At 38.5% G+C, this 14,067-nt stretch overlaps 1 protein-coding gene across 1 annotated transcript in view; it reads right to left on the bottom strand.

The window, feature by feature from the left end:
* LOC137261977 (coadhesin-like) overlaps positions 1-14,067 on the bottom strand; it is a 114,297-nt gene that overhangs the window by 59,654 nt on the left and 40,576 nt on the right. The gene's annotated exons all lie outside the window — the stretch shown is intronic.

The following is a 14,067-nucleotide window of genomic DNA, read 5'->3' as shown; positions in this document are numbered from 1 at the left end:
AATATCAGAGGATTCAACAAGACTGCATAAAACGAGAAACAACATACACTTACTGCGGCCACGGCGCACATCAGTCATTATAACCTTCGTCCGATATATTCCTTTATACGACTTCTATCAGATGATCCATTGCCTTTTCAGGCCAACACTTAATATGCCTTTGCAAGAGTTTGTGTAGGTGAAACAGAGATAAGCGATATTATTAACCAGTGCACGCTTCAGTGTTATTTATGTAAATCTGTTCCATATCATTATAGAAAGAGCGTATGTAAATTCAGACGTAGTCCCCATAATTTCGCAATAGAAACTGGAAACGTTATGTGTAAATGTGTGTGTCAAATGTGTAAAGATAATGTGTAAAGATGACATTAAAGACGGAAGTACACTTTATATTAAATCGTCGCAAAAGGCGTAGTGGTCTTAGTTTGTACAACGGTCAACAAGAAGAGAGCTTGGAAACCCTTCTTAGAGAAAGTGAAACGAGCTCGTCATATGTACATGTACTTCCTCCTGGCTGCGGTCAGTTGTTACAGAGCTCACCTCTACTACCAAGTTCAGGAAAGGATGAGCAACTGGGGGGAATGAATACGCAAACCCGATTCGCCAAAGTTAATGAAGGATTGTGTGTTATCAATGAATGACCACTTTTCCACGTCGACAGGTTTTTCAAAGTCAATAAGCAAATGAAGACCGGGGATTCGTTGAGTTTCTCCATATGCTTGTAGGTATTAAATGTGTTCTGCGCTTTTCCTTGATATCTGTCTAAGGTGAAATCTTTCTGAAAAAAATCATTATTGGGGGTGTACACATTCTACCTGAAATGTCCCCGCCGAAAGGCACGCCCTTGGAAAGTGGGATTGATGATCTTGAGTTTAAAATAGCTTGTATAAAGTCGGAGACTAACCAGGACGTTGTTTTATGTTTCAATGTCAGATTATTGTATTAAGGATGATCAAAATGACTTAGAACATAGCTCGTTATATTGAGCTGATTTTCAGTAAACAAAGAGCCTTTCAAGATGATAACAAAGCTGGACTGTCACTGGACTGTGTACAAATATGGAACATGTATAAAGCACATAGATGACTTATGCAGTGAGTGAGTGAGTTAATATTTAACGTCACATCGGCAATATTTCAGCCATATCGTGACGAGAACATTTTGAAACTGAAATGAAACATGCATACATTATAAACACCTGTCGTCAAAGGACAGTAAAACAACTAGAACATCACAGTTACAATTAAAACTAGTGTGGAGAGTTAAAACTCATACCGCTATTTGGACAATACAATATAAAGCACGGGCTGTAGATCGCCAGCAACTGAAGGTAGATCACCATACTAGGGACCATGGGGACTTACAGCACCTTTGCTACCTACATGAACCCTAGCCGGATTTACACCATCAGTTCAGCTGCTGGCGAGTGTAAGAAATTTTAGCCAAAATTAAAAGAACACAAATACTACGCTTAAAAATCCTGGAAAGTATAAATTTACTTTGAAAACTTTTGGACTTACGTACCCTCTCAGGAGGACAATACTTTCACAATACCTGTGATGATCAATGTTCCTAATCTATACTACCAACCCTTAAAATACAACTATCTACAGAAATCAATTTCCTTTAAAAATCCAGTAATTAAAGGAGTATTTACTGTGTTAAAAAGATGTGTTTACATTAAAACATTTATCCCTTATGATGGAGAATTCAACACAGTCAAGCAGAATATGCTTGATCGTGGTTCTCTCATCATAAGGGATGCAAAACGGACGATCTTCACCTTTCAACAGGTATGCATGTGTATACCTCGTATGACCAATACGACATCGTCGTGGCATGACCTCTTCAAATGTGGGCTGACATCCCAAGTGGGTATAACCAATGTAAGGTTTTATCTCATGTAATTTATTAATACCCACCTGAGTGTCCCACTTCTTTTGCATCAGATCACGGATATAAGATCTAATGATGGCTTTGTAATCACTGTAGGGAATGAGAAGTGGTGTCACAGATTTGTTGAGTGTTGCTTTAGCAGCAAGGTCAGCCAATGTGTTACCAGAGATTCCTACATCGCTGGGTAACCAACAGAAGACAATGTCGTATTGGCCAGTAGCAAGAGTATTATACAATTCAAAAATTTCAATTGAAAGTGGATGTTTACAAGAAGTATTTTTAACAGCCCGAAGGCAAGAGTAAGTGAGTTAATATTTTACGTCACATCGCCAATATCTCAGCCATATAGTCACGAGAACATTTAAATGAAATATATGCATGTGGAAAAATCTGTCAACGAAGGACAGTAAAACAACTAGAATATCACAATTTTCATTAAAACTAGTATGGAAAGTTAAAACTAATACCACTATTTAGACAATACAATATAAAAACAGACTATAGATCCCCAACAACAGAAGGTAGATCACCACACTAGGGGCCATGGTACCTACATGGGCCCTAGTTGGATTTACACCACATCCCTTCAGCTGCTGGCGATTGTACGAAAGGTAAGCCAAAATTAAAAGAACATGAATACTACGATTAAAAACCTGGTACACTTAAATTTACTGTGAATGTATGTGGACAATAATTTTAAACTTATTGAAGGAGGACAATAATTTTACAAGGAGGACAATAATTTTACAATACTTCAACCCCCTTTGAGGGTACATCCACCAACAATTCAAGTTAATAATTCAAACTACCAATCATTAAAATGCATCTATTTACAGAAACACACTATTCAAAATTCAACCAAAAAATCAATTTCTTTTAAAAAACCTATAATAAAATGAGAATTAACGTTGGTAAAAAGATCCTTCATTGTTTTAACTGTAAAATACTTATCCCTTGTGATGGAGAATTCAACACAGTCAAGCAGAATATGCGTGACTGTGACTCTCTCATCACAAGGGATGCAAAATGGAGGATCTTCACCTTTCAACAGGCACGCATGAGTATATCTAGTGTGGCCAATACGACATCGTCTTAAAATAACCTCTTCAAATCTGGACTCACAACCCAAGTGAGTATAACCAATGTAAGGTTTTACCTCATGTAATTTATTGATACCCACTTGGGTGTCCCACTTCTTTTGCATCAGATCACGGATACAAGATCTAATGGTGGCTTTGTAATCACTGTAGGGAATAAGAAGTGATGTCACAGATTTGTTGAGTGCTCCCTTGGCAGCAAGATCGGCCATTGTGTTACCAGAAATGCCTACGTGGCTTGGTAACCAACAGAAGACGATGTCGTATTGGCCAGTAGCAAGATTATTATACAATTCAATAATTTCAATTAATAGTGGATGTTTACATGATAACCTGAACCTGAATAAACTATATATTGTTTACGTTTAGGGTGTCTTTCAATATATTTAAGAGCTGTAAATATGGCGTTAGCTTCAGCTGTAAAAATAGAACTATTATCTGGTAATCTAGAAGATATTGTTCTGGATCCAATGACAGTGTCACAAGCCACTGCGCCACAATCCTTGGACCCATATGTAAATAAGGATATATAATTGCTATATTTATGTTTTAATTGATTATATTCTTGTTTATATTGTAATTCATTAGTTTCTGATTTTTTAAATGTGGTCAATGTTAGGTGTACTTGGGGCCTGACCAACTGCCAAGGAGGAAAGAAAACGGGAGGGAGCTATGTTTTCCAGCTCAATGCCGGCTGAAGAAAGAAAGTGTTTAATTCTATGTCCTAGAGGAGGGACAAGAGAAGATTTTTATTGTATAAATCCTCATAAAGGGGATTGAAAACACAGTTATAGGCAGGGTTAGATTCACAAGAGTATAATTTAGAAATGTACTGTAAAGCTAACTTAATGCTCAAGAGATGGTTCATCTGCCTCAACATAGAGACTGTCAATAGGTGTTCTAAAAGATCCAAGACAAAGTCTCAGACCTTGATGATGGACAGAATCAAGAAGTTTAAGATTGCTTTTGCAGGCTCCGCCGTAGACGATGGAGCCATAATCAAGTTTAGAACGAACGAGTGATCGATATAGATGGGGAAGGGTAGCTTGATCCCCTCCCCATTTTGAATTTGAAACCACTTTCGATAAGTCAAGTGCTTTCAGGCATTTAGTTTTAAGTGATTTCATATGCGGTAAAAACGTTAAGTGTGAGTCAAAGATTAGACCCAAGAACTTGGCCTCCTTCACAACTTTAATCGGCGTGCCATCTAGAGAGAGTTCAGGGTCATTATGTGGTTTATATTTACAACACAAATGTATGCAGTTAGTTTTGGATTTAGAAAATTTAAAGCCGCTTTCAAGACACCACTTATTTATCTTTTTTAAACACAACTGCAATTGCCGTTCAATAGTATGCATGTTTTTCCCACGACAAGAAATATTAAAATCATCCACAAATCACGATCCATCAATTGAATCGTTTAAACATTTAGATAAACTGTTGATCTTGATGCTAAAAAGAGTGACGGACAAAATACTGCCTTGTGGAACACCCTGATCCTGATTGTAATGATCAGACAGGGTAGAACCCACACGGACCTGAAATTGTCTGTTATTTAAAAACTTGGCAATACATTTAGGCAAACGACCTCGCAACCCGAATTCATGTAAACCTCTTAAAATCCCATAGTTCCAAGTAGTGTCATATGCCTTCTCAAGATCAAAAAAGATAGAGACAGCGTGTTGTTTGTTTATTAGTGCGTTTTTAACAAATGATTTCAGTCGCACGAGATGATCAACATTACTTCTGTTTTTACGGAAACCACACTGTATATCTGTTATGAGATTATTTGTTTCCAAGCACTAAACAAGTCAATTATTTATCATGCGCTCCATGGTCCCGCAAACACAGCTAGTCAGTGAAATCGGACGATAATTGGATGGATCCGTATGATCACGTCCAGGCCCAGGCACTGGCACTACTATGGCATCACGCCATGAGGGAGGAAAATCACCCGATGTCCAAATATGATCAAAAATATTCAGGAGAGTTTCCAGGCAGGACTCCGGCAAGTGCTTCAGGAGTCGATAATGCATGTTATCAGCTCCCGCAGCAGTGTCGTGAGCCCGATCAAGAGCAGTATGGAGTTCATGAACAGAAAACGTTTTCATTATAATCCTCCCCATTATCAGAATTGAAATTAATAGTTTTCATTTCTTCTTGTTCTTGATATTGCTGGAATTATGGTACATAATTTGAAGAGGAAGAATGTCTAGTAAGGGCTCCACCCAGCCTACTAGCAATATCTGATTTATCAGTGAACAATTGATCTCCATGTTTAAGATGATGGACAGCAGACCGAAGGCAAGAAAGAGAGTCGGAATAGATTATTTACTATTTATGTTTAGGGTCTCTTTGAATATATTTAAGAGTAGTTGTAGTAGTTGTAACCAATATGCGGTTTTATTTCATGTAACTTATTTATACCTACTTGGGTGTCCCACTTCTGCATCAAATCACGGATGCAAGTTCTAATGCTAGCTTTGTAATCAGATAGACGCTTATTCTGTTTGAAGGCGCGTGGAGCCTTAGCGTTTAGAATCTTAACATTGTCTAAATTATGGACTGTAGGATGTCGCCGAAAATACTTCTCGGCCTTCTTCCTATTCTTCTTGGCCTGTTCACATTCATCATTACGAACGTGTGGGGTTGCAGAGGACTTAGGTATAGTTTCATTAGCTATATTCTTCAGTTTATCAGAGAATACCTGAATCGGATTCAGGATATTGACATAAATGTCATTTTTCAAGTTTTCAGTGCAAACTGTCCGAAATAATGGCCAATTGGTCTTACTAAAATTCCACCTTGTTGCAGGTGGGTTATCAGTCGGATTTACAGCTGTAAGAATTATTGGAGGATGGTCACTTCCACAAAGGTCATTATGGACTGACCATTCAAACTCTTTGTATAAATGGCACCCATGAAGAGCCACCTCCTCGTGGTGGGTGCTGGGTAATGCTAAGTGCTCTTCTCCCGTGTGGACCCGGGATAGAATGTGTCCACAGCACCCCACTGCTTGTCGTAAGAGGCGACTAAATTGGGCAACCTGTTGGCCGTGGGTTGCGTCCCGTGTCGGTGGAGGACGGGAACCTGGTGGTTGAGGGCATTTGGGCTTTTAACTACTTTCCATTTGCCTAACACACCACTTTGGCCCTTACTTCACCTTGACAGGTGGTTGAATTGGCCCGATTCAACCAATCGGCTGGTCATGCCAAGCCCTGTGCATGGATTATATATATATATATATATATATATATATATATATATATATATATATATATATATATATATATATATATATATATATATGTCATTGCACAAATTTTATTTGGACTTTTAATTTCGGTCTTGGCTGAATTATTCATCGACTTTTCTGGTTTTGGAATGTATTTGAAGTTCTGAATTTTGCCTAGAGTCTTATGCCCAGAAGGCGGTGGCTCATGGGCCAGTCTGGTGGATTAATTCTTTGTAATTCTTCTACTGGAGTATATCGTCCGGGTATCCTTGGTGCTGCAAGCCGTGATTTAGATAATGTAGACATCGAAGGGTTTGACGTGCATACTAACAATAGACCCAATGACGGGAGAAAACGTGTCTCTGGTGGTATTATGATAGCAGTCAATAAACGGTTAAACAACAGTGTAAAGATGCTATCACAAACTAATGATATCTTACTTTGGTGTAAGATAAGTGGACATATACGAAGACTTGAAGAAGACCTTATACTTGGATGTAGGAAGTAAGTAAGCTTCGAAGGAACACTTTCCCGAATTTGAACATCATAACTATGTGTAGTCAAACCAGATATGTGTGTGTTGGTGGGGACTTGAATGCGCGTACCAGTGACCTCCCTGATTATGTAGAAATGGATGAATTCATTGAACGTGATATAGACGATAGCATGTTCCAGTCAGTTAACTTACTTAAAAGCGCTGGAGTTAATTTAGTGAGAGAATCAATGGACCGTTCAACAAATTCACATGGCTATAAACTGTTAGAAGCATGTAAAAACACAAGCTTGTTCATCGCTAACGGAAGGATCGGCGAAGACGAAAACATTGGTATGTTAACTTGTAAAGATGCAAGTGTAGTAGACTATTGTATGGCAACAGCCAATGTATTTCATTTCATAACGGAATTCAAAGTGTGTGAATTTGATCCTTGTTACTCCGATGTACATTCATGCATAACTTTTTCATGCACAACATACCGTTGTGATAGAGTTACTTCCAAATTCCCGGTCTCCAAGTTGACCGAAAGGACTAAACGTACTGTTAAAAAGTGGGATCCAGTTAATCGAGATGCGTTTGTACAACATTTTGACCAGACGTTTATAGAAGATATTTGTAAGAGAATCGATGCACTGGATGTGAACGATGCTACCAATCTTGTCAGTGACAAACTAATTTCTGCAGCAATGGCTACTTTGGGCAGTAAAAAGAAACGTAATATATCCAAAAGAAATTCCAAACCATGGTTTAATCAGGAATGCAAACTGGCACGTAAAAAGTATCATAACTGCAAAAAGCAATATGGTAAACTGAATTGTGTCGAGAATAGATCGGCTTTTTTACAATCTAGTAAACGATACAGTAAAATTCTGAAAAAATCTTATAAAAATTATAAGCTCAAGTGTACAAATACTCTCCGGGATACAAAAGATAAAAACCCTAAAGAGTTTTGGAAGTTGCTAAAATCTTTTAATAATAAGCCCGAAAAGCCTATAATTGCTGTAGACAAATTATATGAATATTTTCAAGAGTTGAATGAATGTGAGTATGAGGATATTAGCTTGGATGTGAATGATTTGCCGGTTAACGAGGAACTTGACTGTGACATAACTGAAGAAGAGATTCTGTCAGCTACAAGCAAGTTACGTAACAACAAGGCTTGTGGTGTAGACAATATATACAATGAGTATATAAAAGCAACCTCTCATGTTTTAATGCCCGTATATATGAAACTTTTCAATTGCGTGTTTAACAATGGTGTAATGCCTGAAGCTTGGCTTGTCGGTTACATAAAGCCAATCTACAAAAATAAAGGGAACCCTGCGGAACCATGTAACTACAGGGGAATCTCTTTGTTAAGTTGTTTAGGAAAGCTTTTCACTTCCATCTTAAGTGAAAGACTGCAAAAGTATTCAGACAAATTTGACTTAAATCAGTAAGGCACAAGCTGGCTTTAGAAGCAAATATTCTACGATGGATCAAATTTATGTTCTGAAATCACTAATTGACATTTATCAAAATTTTAAAAAGAAATTGTTCTGTGTTTTCGTGGATTTCAGTAAAGCTTTTGATACTGTTTGGGGAAGTGGCCTTTGGTATAAATTAATTCAAAGTAATATCAATGGAAAATGTTTCTGTATCATAAAGAATATGTATGAGCGTATAAAATCAAGAGCTGTACATTCTGATGTTGTAACTAATGCCTTCCCATATAAGAGCGGTGTCAGACAGGGTGAAAATCTATCTCCCTTCCTTTTTGCCTTGTACATAAATGATCTTGAGTGTTTCCTCTATGAACATGATGTAACTGGCCTCGAACATGTAAATAAGCTTATTGAGGACCAGATTGGTATTTTCATGAAACTGTTAATATTACTTTACGCCGACGATACGGTCATTTTAGCTGAAACAAGTGATGGGTTGCAGAATTCTTTGAATGCTTTTGACCAATATTGTAAAAAAATGGAAACTTAGTGTGAATTTAGAAAAAACAAAGGTTGTTATATTTTCAAAGGGATATTGTAAGAAGAAATACAGTTTTACGTTAAATGGTACAACTATTGACATCTCTATATTATATATATCTTGGTGTACTTTTCACTGGTAATGGACGGTACGTTAAAGCGATCAAACGTATTTCTGTACAAGCCAATAAGGCAATATTTACCATCTTCAAAAGCATTCGCCAACTTGACATGCCGATAGACTGCCAATTGAAATTATTTGATAATCTTGCCAAAACCAATTCTTCTCTATGGTGCAGAAGTGTGGGGATTTTTCATGTTGCCATGATCGAACGTGTCCATCTTAAATTTTGTAAATCTATTCTGAATGTGAAACAATCAACTCCAGATTTTATGATATACGGTGAATTAGGTAGATACCCCATCAGTATATCCGTTAAAGTTAGAATTATATCAAACTGGACCAAAATGTTAAGTTGTAATAACAAATTAAATACTATCTTTTACCATGTCATGTACAATCTATATTCCGTAAATGCTGATTTTAATTTCCCTTTGTTATCAAGTGTCAAGCGTATCCTTCAGGATACGGGGTTGTATTATATCTGGCTCAGCCAGTCTGTACCTAGCATTGTTTGGCTTAAAAATAATGTTCATCTCACTCCTATTGATCAGTTTAAGCAATTATGGTGGCGCTCTGCTGTGGATTCGTCGAAAGGTCATTACTATGTAATGTATAAGCATTCTCTATTTTTAGAACCTTACTTGTTACAACTACCCTATTACTATAGACGCTGGTTGACTAAATTCAGAACTTCAAACCACAGGTTGCCCATTGAAACAGGACGCTGGTACGGCCCCGAACGGTGTAATAGAACCTGCCATATTTGTGCATCTTCGACGTCTGTCTGTGATGAACTTCACTTTTTATTATACTGCCCAGCACTCAATATATTCAGACATCAATTTCTTCCTCAATATTTCTGTAAGCATCCCAGTACTGAAGAATTTGTGTATCTAATGAAATGTGACTATCCACCACTTAACTGTAACATTGCCAAATTTATCAAAACTGGGCTTTGCTCTATGTTTTAAGTAATTTTATGTATGAAATTGCTGTATGTTCTCTGTGTCACGATATGTGATTTTTGAGAATACAATTTCTGTTCTGTTCTGTTCGGCAATGTTCAGTGACGTCAACGAAGCCATAGAACAAAACTATGTACACACAGGTTACTTAAGAAATCCTCCAAATCAATATTTCATTCTTCCGCTGATACCCAATTAGCTCTGCTTAAAGGTATAATAACAAATGTGCGATCGTGATATTGTTTAAGTGAATACCACACCAATCACTTTAGGCTGAGCCGGCATTACGCTTTGGAAGATCTCCATTACTTAGCAAGAAAGCTGATCGTAAAACATCATTACCGCCTAAGAAAGAATGAACTTATCCACTACTTTTGTACACACAGAAACATGCCTTTGCAATGAAATTCCTGGGGGAAGAAGTTTTTCTATTAAGCCTAGAAATAGAGATATCTACAGTTTAATAGATTATATCATTGACACGATGTATAAGGAAGTAATAACTGGGACTGTTTTTTATATAAAAGTGAGTGTGTCATATGTGGATGAGGATACTGTGTTTTACAGAGGACTTTCAAAATGTTTTTCAGAAGTAAATATTTTATAAGAAAACCTTTTCACGATACAGCCAGGGATTACTGGTCTGCTGATGGGGTGACTATTTGCGACACATGTTTACGGGAGGATTAAATACAATTGAACATCCAATTAAATCATCTGGCATCTGGGTGTAATGATAGCAGATATATGGCGGCAGATAAAGATTTAATATGCCAGATCTATAGCACAATCGAAGAGGCACTGTGGTACAAATGTGGAAACGGTTATTTAGTGAAATACAGAAAAATGAACCACACGGGATATGAATAAAAAGATTAAAATCCAAATTAACGTCCAGTTATCTCTGCATATAGATATAATAATGGCTAATCGGTTCGTGTCATACGCTGTGGATAAGTGCCTGTGGTACTTATACTGCCCTGCGGTCGCAGGATTTTACGTTCTCAATTTATTAATTTTATTATTGATATAAAGTAAACTGTTATCGTCACGATATGGCTACAATGTTGCCGATGTGACGCTAAATATTATTTCGCACACTCACTTCACTGAACATTTCGTTTGACACATAAAGGGGCAGGAAAGCCTAAAGAAGTTCAGTCTTAAGGATAACAACTTCAGTTCAGTTGTCGATCTAGACTCTGCCCTACTGCCGAATTCAAGCCACTTCACAATTCCCTATGAAATTATTTTATAATCATGTGGCTAAACATGCTCGCAAAACAATGTAAAATAGCAATAGAAATTGTAATTTTGAGGGAAATACATGTATTATTTTTTTTTATTCCTGAGGGTCACGCTTTCCTAGTAAAGAGTGAGAGTTGTTCCTATGAAAATGCGGTTATGCAACATTCTAATGTGAATGGTGCTATGTGTCACGGCACCGATGTTTGTTTATTGCCTATTTGGTTTGAATCAGATATATGCGTAATTATTCACGCGTTGACTTTTCAAATGTTACCTACCTTCACATATTTTTGTCTCGATATTAATTTTGATAAAGAAATATTTTCCGCTTTTGAGCCTGAAAGGAATATTGACTACTTGCATATGCAGGTTCTCAAATACGCAACAGTTGTTTCAATGATCCTGCCCATGGTAACAGTTAACGAACCAAACAATGCCCGAATATAAATTACCTACATTTTAAATCAGCCTGTTCCAATATTCGGAATTGGAAAGGCATTAGTTCGATGAGAACAATCTGCTGCCATGCTTACTTGTCCTACAAATATATCAACAAATATCCCGAAAACATGTAACCCATAACGTATCACCCTTTCTATGTATTTGGCTATCTCAGGAGAAACGAGTTCGTTACAGAACCATGACTTGGGTGGCAGTTTGCTTCCTTTACCTGGTGCACAAGTTGAATACATGAAGAATCCCGTTTCGTTTACGACAGCTATCGCTTCTGCTGTTGTTCCTAGAGGCACTGTATGTGCGACACATTCTCCACCAGCGTCCTTGTATCCAAAGGACTTTATCACTCTATAGAGTGAACAGCGAGATGCACATTCGGCCCGGCTGGTCATGTTAGTTTTTGTCCACAGAACACCTGCCGTAACTCTCTTGTTCTGGAAACCCGGCAATGGTGCTATTTTGCATTCATCACAATGAAGGGTCCAACTTTTGACAAGACCGACACAACCACAAGTTATCATCAGCACCAACTGCATGCTCATTATTGGAAAACCCTCTTCACCATTCTATCCACGAACTGGCAAAGACAACAATCCCGATTTTCTGAAGATGCAAATAGCTCAACCAATCGATCTTTTAAAACATTTAAACCACGCTGAACGTCTTACTTACGTACTCCGTGACAACCAATAAGCAGTCATGTTTGGTAAGGCTAACGTGTACATAAGTAAGTACTAGTATCATGACAGTAAGGGTGAATAATACAAAGCAAATGCTCAAAGTAACTATTTAATCGGATGCTCTGTTTTTCTGAAATAAAAAAGAGGATTGTGTCTCGGGATCCCATGAAAAGTGACCTTTAGGATCTATCTACTAATCTTCATGGTGTAAAAGAACGCTGATGATGGACATTTTCCTTCCAAACTAGGTGTGTTGATTGGTTAGCTGACTGTTTGGTCTGCGATTATCAGTGAGTGAGTGAGTTGAGTTTTACGCCGCACTCAGCAATATTCCAGCTATATGGCGGCGGTCTGTAAATAATCGAGTCTGGACCAGACAATCCAGTAATCAACAACATGAGCATCGATCTGCGCAATTGGGAACCGATGACATGTGTCAACCAAGTCAGCGAGCCTAACCACCCGATCCCGTTAGTCGTCTCTTACGACAAGCATAGTCGCCTTTTATGGCAAGCATGGGTTGCTGAAGGCCTATTCTACCCCGGGACCTTCACGGGTCCTGCGATTATCAATATGTCACCGACCTGTAACTGACCGATGAGTCACTAGTCACATAGGGTATAGACATCATTTTAGAAACGAGGACAGTGGTTAGAGACGTGATGAAAGTGTTCACTCGCTCCTTTGTTTAATTCCCAACCTCGAAGTAATGTACAAATCATATGTATTTTAACGTGATATTGCTAAACCAGTATCAGCAACGTCATATGCCGTTGGCGCAAGTTAACATAAGATTTGCAAATACATACATGCGTTTGTCTCTCATTAAGCATAACGTGTTCGGCAGGTGGTATTAAAATGCACTCGGTCCAACCCCAACCACCAAATCAAATGGACAGAATACACCCTACTGTCGACCAACCAACCAACCTGAGTTAACCAAACGGAAGTTAACATAGACCATCCACATCAAACGACACCGATCACGGATCAACAGAGATCAAGGGTACTTCATCCCGACAGCACGTGACGAACTCATCAATGAATGCTAAGCGCTTGTAACGTCCCACTTTAAGGCCCTGTATGCCACCTATTGTCACTGGCCTGTACATGTTATCCCTTGTCATCACAGGCACCCATGAAGAGCCACCTCCTCGTGGTGGGTGCTGGGTAACGCTAAGTGCTCTTCTTCCATGTGGACCCGGGACAGAATGTGTCCACAGCACCCCACTGCTGGTCGTAAGAGGCGACCAAATTGGGCAACCTGTTTGCCGTTGGTTGCGTCCCGTGTCGGTGGAGGACGGTAGTCTGGTGGTTGAGGGCAGTAGGAGAATGAACCATTTTGCTCTTATTGTTCAACACACCACTTTGGCCCTTACTTCACCAAGACGGGTGGTAGAACTGACCCAGTTCTATCAATCGGCTGGTCACGCCAAGCCATGAGCTGTAACTATTTCATGCTCAAAATTTATGAAACTGATAATTGATTTTTCATGCTTGGCTATTTGGAGATTGTAATTTGAAATGTATCATTTTATATATGTTTTTGCCTAGAGTCGTATGCCCAGAAGGCGGTGGCTCATGGGCAAATCTGGTGGAAATATTAATCTTTTAATTTTTTCTGCTGGAGTATATCATCCGGGTATCCTTGGTGCTGCAAGCTGGAGGCCCGCTTGCTTTAGCATTGTCATTGTGATACTACGTGGTGGGTGGGGTGGGAACCATTTAAAACCAACTATGGCTTACGAAACCCCCATCAAAAAAGCAAAACGTCCACTAGACACTGATGAAGATGATAATGAACACAGACCGACTCAATCAATCGACTACTGGCCACGCTTTATAGTGACCGAGACTCATGATAAGACACCACTAAAATTGAACCCGTTTGCAGTATCGAAGGCTA

Source organism: Haliotis asinina, chromosome 14 (genome assembly GCF_037392515.1).
Source record: "Haliotis asinina isolate JCU_RB_2024 chromosome 14, JCU_Hal_asi_v2, whole genome shotgun sequence".
In the NCBI taxonomy this organism is placed as follows: Eukaryota; Metazoa; Mollusca; class Gastropoda; order Lepetellida; family Haliotidae; genus Haliotis; species Haliotis asinina.
The sequence above is the reverse complement of the archived record's forward strand: the minus strand, read 5'-3'. Positions and strand labels throughout refer to the sequence as shown.